Below are 8,333 nucleotides of genomic sequence, written 5' to 3' on the forward strand. Positions count from 1 at the left end.
GGGCAAGAGCTGTCCTGTCTGAGGTCTGATACCCCCCAGTGGCAAGAACCTTCCGGACTGAGGTCTGATACCCCTCCCAGGGGCAAGAGCTGTCCTGTCTGAGGTCTGATACCCCCCAGTGGCAAGAACCTTCCGGACTGAGGTCTGATACCCCTCCCAGGGGCAAGAGCTGTCCTGTCTGAGGTCTGCTACCCCTCCCAGTGGCAAGAGCTGTCCGGACTGAGGTCTTCTACCTCTCACACTCTCTAACACACTTGTACCCTGACACTCTCTCACATATCCACAACCTCACACACTCTCTCTGTGTCTTTCCTCTCTCTGTGTCTCTGTCCCTCTGCCTCTCCTCTCTCCCTGTGTCTCCTCTCTCTCTCTCCTCTCTGTAGTGTCCAGTCTGTCTCAGGACAGGGGGTTATTCTGGGCAAACACAGAGCCCATTGACAGAGCCGGCCCACAGCCTGCGTCAGGGGGTCAGGAATGCCCACCCCCGTCCTGCTCAACAAGTCCTGCTTTCAGCCTTCCGAGACGCCCCCTCGCCATGCCCCCCGCGGGCAGCCTGGCACAGAGCCCTTACTGCCTGTTACTGCACATTACTGCATGTTACTGCACAGGACCCCGAGCTGCACCGCAGTGCTCCCCAGCCTTCCAACCAGTGTGTGCTTTCACTGTCCTGAGGTGAGCTCTGGTCTGTCGTACTGTACTGCAGGAACTCACACACACACACACACACACACACACACACACACACACACACACACACAGCTTCCCACTGCACACTCTTACACACACACACAGCTTCCCACTGCACACACTTACACACATACACAACCTCACACTACACACACAGCTACACACACAGCTTCCCACTGCACACACTTACACATACAAGCAACCTCTCACTACACACACAACTTCCCACTGCACACACTTACATAGACACACACCCACACTGCACACTCTTACACACACACACAGCTTCCCACTGCACACACTTACACACATACACAACCTCACACTGCACACACAGCTTCCCACTGCACACACTTACACACATACACAACCTCACACTACACACACACTCTTACACACACACACAACCTCACGCTACACACACAGCTTCCCACTGCACACACTTACACAGACACACTCACACTGCACACACATGCTGCACACACAGTGTACACACACAGCCTCACATTAACACACAGACACACACTCACACTGCACACACACACTGCGTGCTGTTGTGCTAGGCGGTCTGCTGGTTCTGACGCCGTATCCACCCTGGGCCTGTTCCCATGGCCATGTGTGTGTCTGCAGGGACAGAGGGGTTAATTCAAGGAATTCATTTTTCATTACCCTCAGCGGGGTCATTCAAACGCTCAGTTCGCTGTTTCCATAGAAACCCGTGGAATATTTATTTTTTTGTTGTTTTTTTAAATGAAGAGAGAGAGATAGATATATATATATAGTGTCTTTTGCTCTCCGTCCAAACCCAGGAATGTGGAATGAAACTCAGAGCCCCTGGGCACCGAGCCACAGGCCCAGTCACTGCTGGGCTGGAGGCTCTCAGGGCTTGGCTTTCACATTTACCACACTCTCGCTGGCAGTGTGTGTGTGTGTGTGTGTGTGTGTGTGTGTGTGGGAGCACGTGAGGAACTCTTCCCCCAAATAAAGTTTCTGAACAGGCAGACCAGCTCCGCAGTGAGGTGAGGTGTGGCGGGGGGAAGGATATCCGTGCTGCACAGGGCTCTGAGGCCGTGAGAGGAGGAGCCCCTGTTGTCGGCGTGTGGTGGTGGGGGGGCAGACTGCTGGGTCCCCGTGAGCAGAGCAGAGTGTGGGAAACGGCGAGCGGAGAACCGCGCTCCCTCCGGATTCCTGCGGGGAGCGGGGCTGTGCTGCCCTCAGGCCTCAGGCCTCGCGAGCCACCCGCTCTGACAGGTCCCTGATTACAGAGTGTCCAGGGCTATTTAAAACACAGCGCAGTGCGCACACACACACACACAGCTGCACAACTCCACACACACACACACAGCTGCACAACTCCACACACACACACACACACACACACACACACAGCTGCACAACTCCACACACACACACAGCTGCACAACTTCACACAAACAACTGCACAACCCCACACACACACAGCTGCACAACTCCACACACACAGCTGCACAACCCCACACACACAGCCACACAGCCCCACATGCAAAGCTGCACAGCCCTACACACAGCTCCACACACACAGCTCCACACACACAGCCCCACACACACAGCCCCACACACAGTCATGCCCACAGTTGCCTGCACAGCTACACACATGCGCACAGAGCTGCACAGCCCCATTGAAACACACAGAAAGCCGGCACAGCCCCACACGCACACACAGCTACGCAGTCACACACACAGTCACGCACACACAAGCCCACACAGACGCTCCAACGCCAATCACCTTGGAGGTCCGCTCGTTAATGGGATTAATTAGCACAGAGAGTAAGAGCAGGGAGCTGGGCTGCTGGGGTTAATGACTGAGCCGTTGGTCAGTGTGACTGCCAGTCACAGAGACTCCCACACCGCCAGGCTGAGATGGGGAACTGGGTCTGACCCCAGCTAAACTGGGATGCTGGAGACAGGGGGCTGGCGACGGCGTTGCTAGGCTTCTGGATTGTACAGGCTGGTTTGGACGGGGCTGCTGGCTCAGCGGGAACACCAACACCCCCCCTCTTAGGGACCGGAGCCCTGGGATTGGAAAACGTGTGTGCTCTGGACTCGCCTGCAGGGAGGCAGGCACCACAGCGCCCCCTGTTGCTGGGCTGAGGGAAGTGTTCTGGAGGTCGCAGGGAGGAAGGAGAGGAGAGAGGGGGAGGGAGGGTGTGAGAGGCACAGAGGACACTCCACAGCCGAACTTTCCCCTCGATCAGAGAGTTCAAAGTGTCAAAGCAGGCAGGAGGGTGGAGCAGGCGCTCAGACCCCAGACAGCAGGCCCCCTGCAGCCTGTACTTCCACACACCGGCCACAGGGCGGAGCTGCTGAGAGGAGCAGGAGCACAGGCTGTCACAGGCAGGTCGGACCATCTCTCTTCACTGCTCCTGGGGCTGAGTTTCTGCGTGGGTCTGTGAAGATCACACAGATGTAAGTGCACACGTGTGCATGTGTATGCAGCCTTGTGTATGCATGTGTTGTGTGCATTTGGGTTTGGACGTATGTGTGTGTATATGCGTATATGTGTGCATGTGCACGTGTGTTTGTGTGTTTGAATGTGTATATTTGTGTGTTTGTGTTCAGGACAGTGTGGCAAGAGGGCAGCACCCTGTACCCCACTTCACGTTCCTGGAGACACAGGAGCGAGAGAGAAACCGCTGGACACCGGAGGACGTCAGGCAGGGGCCCAGAACTGACCACTCCCCGCCCTGGGGGTCTCACAGGGGGAGAGGTGGGCTTCTCGAGACGAGCAGCTGGCCCGCCCCTTTCTCTGGAGGGGCGCGGCGGAGCTGGACAGAGGAAGACAGGAGGAGAGAGCAGGAAGGAGCAGTCAGCGCGCGGAGTCCTGACCCTGGTATTTTTAGCCGGTGTCGTAAAAGGGAGCCTTTCCTCTCGGCTCGGGCTGCACGCGAACCCCCCCACTCCCGGCCACAATGACCCATTGTCTCCGGGCCGCTGGCCGTTTCCTGCGCGCCGCCGCCGAGCAACGCCCTGCTCTCCGCTCCCCAAGAATGCCCGGAAGCCCGGGCACAGCCCCGTCCAAATAAACACCGCGCGCTTCGGGGTGGAACCAACGGGCTGCGGGGCGAGTTCCCCCTCTTCGGGCAGGAAACTAATTAGCGTCGCAGCCCCAGCACCCAGTGTTGACCTGCAAGGGTCGCGCTGACAGGAGGGGGTGTGTGCTCACGGCGTTTCCTCTCCTTGGGAAACTTTCTCAGGTACCCCAAAATCCTTCTCCCGTCCTCCTGCTGCCTCTGCTTTTCCTTCCTCTGTCCTGGGGGTCAGAGATGCGCCCAGCCCTCCCCTGAGCCACAGCTGCAGCTCGTGATCCAAACCCAGCCTGCTTCCCCAGGCCCCGAGCGGAGCCCAGCTATCGGGCACTCTGTCAGCTCCCTGACTCAAGATTTAAATCAATATTTGCTTTTGAGGAAAAAACAGCAGAGTTAACTGTTTGAGGTCCGTGAGTCCTGCCCAGGAGTGACGAACACGCACAGACGCACAAGTGACCCACACAGCTGGTCGCGCACACAAACACAGTCACATAACCGGACTCAGAAACCTGCCGACACACAATCACACACGGATACACATTCACATGCGGATAACACACATGCAGAAACACGCGATCACACATGGATTCACACTCACACGCAGACAACAAACACTCACATGCAATCACACATGGATCCACGCAGAAACACTGTCACACACAGAAGTACGCAGAAACACACGCAAAGACAACACACACTCAGAAACATACGCACACAAACACAGACACAGCCTTCCTGCAATGCGGAGTTGTAGAAATATGAGTGGGGAGTTTCTTCAGCCTAGCCTTTACTAACCTGTAGCGCTGGACTGTAAGAGAGTAAGAACACACTCCGACACACACAGGCCATGTCCCAGGATTGCGGTGGGTGTGCGGGCCGGGAGAGACACACACACACACACACACACACACACACACACACACACACACACACACACACACTCTCCTCCTCTCCCAGCTGTGATGGCAGGGCACGAGCCCCGCAGAGGCAGGCCCGGCCAGGAGAGGGTTAAACTTTCCTAGTGCACTCCTTTCCTGGAAAGACATCCTTTCTCCTTCCCTCTGTCTGGGAAAATCTCATCCTGTTTCACTGACAGCCCCTATCCCTGCTGCCTGTGTCTCTCACACACACCCACACAAGCACACACAGAGTTACACACTCACACACACATAAACTCACACGCAGTTACACACTCACACCCATGCAGCTCATACACAAGTACACACACACACAGTTACACACTCACACACATAAACTCACACGCAGTTACACACTCACACCCATGCAGCTCATACACAAGTACACACACACGGTTACACACTCTCACACACATAAACTCACACCCATGCAGCTCATACACAAGTACACACACACACAGTTACACACTCTCACACACATAAACTCACACAGTTACACACTCACACCCATACAGCTCATACACAAGTACTCACACTCACACACGACCACAGACATGGATACACACACGTACATATGCACAGATACACGCACGAACACAAACAACACACAGATGCATAAAAGCGTGCACAATTGTGAGCACACAAATATATAATCACACATACTCACATGCACACACAGCCCCCAAAACCCGCACCCCCTCTCTCCCCCTCTCTCCCCGTCTCCCCCTCTCTCTCCTCTCCCTGTGCCCAGCTCTCACTCTGCCTGCACAGGAAGTAAGGCTCTGGGAAAAGCCACTGTGCTGCTCTCTGTGAAATACAAGCCCCCTGCCTGCCCCCTCTTCCCAGACACAGTTCCTCTGTCCACAAACCCCACAGCTCCGGGACGTGAGAGGAGAAGGACAGCAGTGTCTCTAGCAGTGTCTCCAGTCCAGCCAGGAGCGTGTCAGTGTGTGAATTCAGGGGCAGTGTGAGAGGAGAGGGACAGCAGTGTCTCCAGTCCAGTCAGGAGTGTGTCAGTGTGAGAGGAGAGGGACAGCAGTGTCTCCAGTCCAGTCAGGAGTGTCAGTGTGAGAGGAGAGGGACAGCAGTGTCTCCAGTCCAGTCAGGAGTGTGTCAGTGTGAGAGGAGAGGGACAGCAGTGTCTCCAGTCCAGTCAGGAGTGTGTCAGTGTGAGAGGAGAGGGACAGCAGTGTCTCCAGTCCAGTCAGGAGTGTGTCAGTGTGTGAATTCAGGACTGATAAGTGGGGATAAGTGTTCCCAGACTGTAGAAACTCTGTTAAACTGAGTCATCAGGAATTTTCTGCTGTCTGAACCCCCTCCCCCTGCCTCCCAGAGACTCCCCAGAGGGAAAGCCTGCAGCTCCTCTCAGCCCCCTCACCCAGAAGTCGATCCAAATCGGGATCAGGGGTCGGGTGTCAACGCACGGGCCCGCATAGTTAATTTGTCACCCCTCCATCACCCTTCGGTTCCTGGGCCTGTGTCCTGCCAGACCTGCGGGGCGCAGAGCTGAGATTCCAGACGCCGGACCCCAGCTGGGCCAGAGACTCGAGTCCCCATATAGACACCTCTGACTTCACGAAACCTGGTAATTATTCCGAGACGGTCATCTCTGTGCGAAGACCCGTAGCACCGCTCTCTCTGACACACACGTGCGGTCTGGCGAACTGCCCCAGCGGGCTCTGGGGGCTGGGAGCATGCTGACCGCGCTGGAAATGAGGCAGAGGCTCGCTTCGCTCTCGCCGAGGCATGTCAGTCTAAACAGACCCAGAGGACTCAGCGGCTGGTGTCTGAGAGCTCCTCGCCTCAGTGAGACAGCGCCGTCGCCGAGCTCGGACAGCACAGGGTCTCCATAAGACAGCGCCGTCCCCGAGCTCGGACAGCACAGGGTCTCGGTGAGACAGCGCCGTCCCTGAGCTCGGACAGCACAGGGTCTCCATAAGACAGCACCGTCCCCGAGCTCGGACAGCACAGGGTCTCCATAAGACAGCGCCGTCCCTGAGCTCGGACAGCACAGGGTCTCCATAAGACAGCACCGTCCCTGAGCTCGGACAGCACAGGGTCTCCATAAGACAGCACCGTCCCCGAGCTCGGACAGCACAGGGTCTCGGTGAGACAGCGCCGTCCCTGAGCTCAGACAGCACAGGGTCTCGGTGAGACAGCGCCGTCCCTGAGCTCAGACAGCACAGGGTCTCCATAAGACAGCGCCGTCCCTGAGCTCGGACAGCACAGGGTCTCGGTGAGACAGCGCCGTCCCTGAGCTCAGACAGCACAGGGTCTCCATAAGACAGCGCCGTCCCTGAGCTCGGACAGCACAGGGTCTCGGTGAGACAGCGCCGTCCCTGAGCTCAGACAGCACAGGGTCTCCATAAGACAGCGCCGTCCCTGAGCTCGGACAGCACAGGGCCTTGGTGAGACAGCGCCGTCGCCGAGCTGAGACAGCACAGGGCCTCCTGTACAGCACTGCTGAGGCAGGAAACAGCCCAGCCAGACACAGCACAGATCAGCTCAGCACAGTACAGCTCAGATCAACCGAGCCTGTTAACAGCACCATCCCTGATGACGGACTACACAGAGCCTCTTGTACAGCACTGCTGAGGCCGAAAGCGACCCAGCTCAGATCGGCTCAGATCAGCCTGGCACAGCTCAGCCCAGCTTGTTAACAGCACCCTCCTCGGCCACTGAGGATGGCTGGGCAGCTTGTTCCCCACCCCCACCCCCCTGTGCGTACAGAGGAGCCTCCTGTTCTCAGTTTCACAGGCGCTTCGTCTTTCCCTGCGGGCTCTGAAGAAGCTCTGGCGATGCCTCTGAGGATTTTGGGTATTTGTATCGGGTTCCCCTCCTGGTGAGCTCTTCAGTTTTAACACAACAGCCCCCGATTTTAGTCCTACACCTTCAGCTGTATATCCCAGCACTTTCCCACATGGTCTAGAAGCCCTGTCGCCTAGAGATATGGTTTTCCAGCTCTCGGCTCTGACCTGCTGCACCTCTGTGCTACGGTGTGTTTTCACTGCCTGCACGCCCAGACTCTACAAACCCTCCGCTTGTCCACAATTAAACGATTTCGATTTTTAAGGACTCTATTTTCTTCTCACGAATACACATAGGGAATCACAAACTAGAAACCTTTACATTGATATATATATATACAGGAACAAGTAAGAGGTTTATTCCCTGCTGAAGAGAGAAGAAAGGGGCCTTCTTCAGGTGTGAGTATATACGTAGCTAAACAGTATATATTAAGGCACACCTGTGCTCACACCTGAAAGAGGCTCCACGGCCGAAACGTTGTGTTTTCTCTCTTCTCTCTTCAGCAGGGAATAAACCTCTTACTTGTTCCTGTATTAAGGTTAGACGAGGCAATCAAACTTCGGGCTAGACGGCCTGGTGTCTGTCCGGTGGGGGACTGGGTCGGGCTGGACGCTGCCTGGGGTGCCGGGGTAGTGTGGGCTGGACCAGGGGGAGGGCAGTCGCCGGTCAATGGATAACCAGGGTTATCGGAAACAAGAGTGACGGACCAGCATTCCCGTCCTGTCTTGGCATCAGTGTGAGTGAGTTCCCGTCCGGGCGAGGGGCGGCTGTGTCAAATTTAAAATAAAACACACACACACACTTTTGAACGCCGGCTCTGCCTTCCGGGGGGGGTGGGGTGTGTCACCCACTCCAT

This window comes from Lepisosteus platostomus, chromosome 14, assembly GCF_059453375.1.
Source record: "Lepisosteus platostomus isolate fLepPlt1 chromosome 14, fLepPlt1.hap1, whole genome shotgun sequence".
NCBI classification, from domain to species: Eukaryota; Metazoa; Chordata; class Actinopteri; order Semionotiformes; family Lepisosteidae; genus Lepisosteus; species Lepisosteus platostomus.